Genomic DNA, 1,663 nt, shown 5'->3' with positions numbered 1-1,663 from the left:
ACCTGTAGGTACACACTGTTCTGCTTTAACCTGTTGACATATCAAACACCTTGAAACAAACTCTACGACTTTCTTCTTCATCTTCGACCACCAATAATACGTTAATAATAATGTTATTTGCATATGTGTAATCACTCTGCTTGACTTGTAACTCAAAGTATCTGTAACAACATTCAACTTCTTAAGATGGTATTTGATGGTGCAATCATATTCTGTAAGAAACTCCATCCAATGTCGTAGTCTCATATTCAACTCCCTCTTACTCTTCAAATATTTCAAAATCTCGTGATCAACCAGTATGATGCCAAATCTTCGAAGGAAAACAACACTGATAAATCCAGATCAGAAATAGAATAAGAATCTTCATGTACTCGTGATTATCCTTGACGCATAAGCAATAAACTTTCCATTTTTTTAATAGAAATCTAGATCAGAAATAGAAAACCAAATCCATGTTGCAGTCCATTACTGTAAATAACATAATATCATGTACCTTGAAATTGATCAAATAAGTCTTCTATTCTCGGTAATAGATATTTATTCTTCACAGTCACTTGATTCAACTTCCAATAGTGTATATAATGTTGCAGTGTGTCGTTTTTCTTCTTCAAAAATAATATTGATGCTCTCCAAAGTAAAACATTGAGTCATACATATCTCTTGTCTGACAACTCTTGCAACTATTTATTTAACTCTTGAAACTCTAATCAAGACATTTGATAAGGATGAATAGAAATAGATAGAGTACCTGGTAGTAACTCAATAGTGAAGTTTGTCTCTTGATCAGGTGATAATCCAGAGAGATTTCCACTTCGAATAAATCAAAAAGCCGGTGTAGCTAATATAAAGCAAGTTGCCATTGGTCGATACCATTAAATATCACTCGATCTCGTCTCGATGATTATATTATCCTTTCTTTAACATGACAAGTTGCCTTAGTTCGATGAAGTGACAACCAATTTATACTCATGATAATATCAATTTTGTGTATGAACAAGGGAATCAATATCCGCTGGCAGCTCAACTGAATTAACCCGCACCACGCAGTCTAGATAAACCGTGTATACTGAAACAATGTCAGCTCGTAATCAACAACAAATATAGTTCCTTGTAAAGACAAAAACTCTCTTTACTTCTCATCACAATACACTTCTTGCATATATTTATTATTAAATTCTCTAGGAAAATCGTCTGAACTTAGTACCAAAGGTTGTATAATAGCTTGTGAGACTGTTTCTGCCCAATTGTAAATATTGCTTCAAAGAAGAGATACTGTATAATCAAAACGTTCTTCTGACATACAACTCATCCAATTGAACACTTGTTCTATCCTTTTCAACCATATCTCAGTCACGGCTGGATCAGTAGTCTCATAAAGTCAACAATTCTATTTTTCGGTGCTATTTAATGTTTCTACCTCTTTGATTCATCATTGGTCCATGTATTTACTGGAAATCACCATATGATGCAATATGTATATGAGATGTTTCTATAATTAATTGATGATGCAGGGCGGCTGACCCTTCTCTCCTCAGTGAGATATGTTCATGACAATACAAATGCAAATGAAACTTATAACATAAATGTATCATATGATATACATGAATACTATGTCCCAGTGGGATTCTATCCCCGCTTTGATACCACCTAAACTGTCACACCT

The sequence above is a fragment of the Salvia splendens genome, chromosome 3, assembly GCF_004379255.2.
Source record: "Salvia splendens isolate huo1 chromosome 3, SspV2, whole genome shotgun sequence".
NCBI lineage: Eukaryota > Viridiplantae > Streptophyta > Magnoliopsida > Lamiales > Lamiaceae > Salvia > Salvia splendens.
This window is presented reverse-complemented; position numbering follows the sequence as displayed.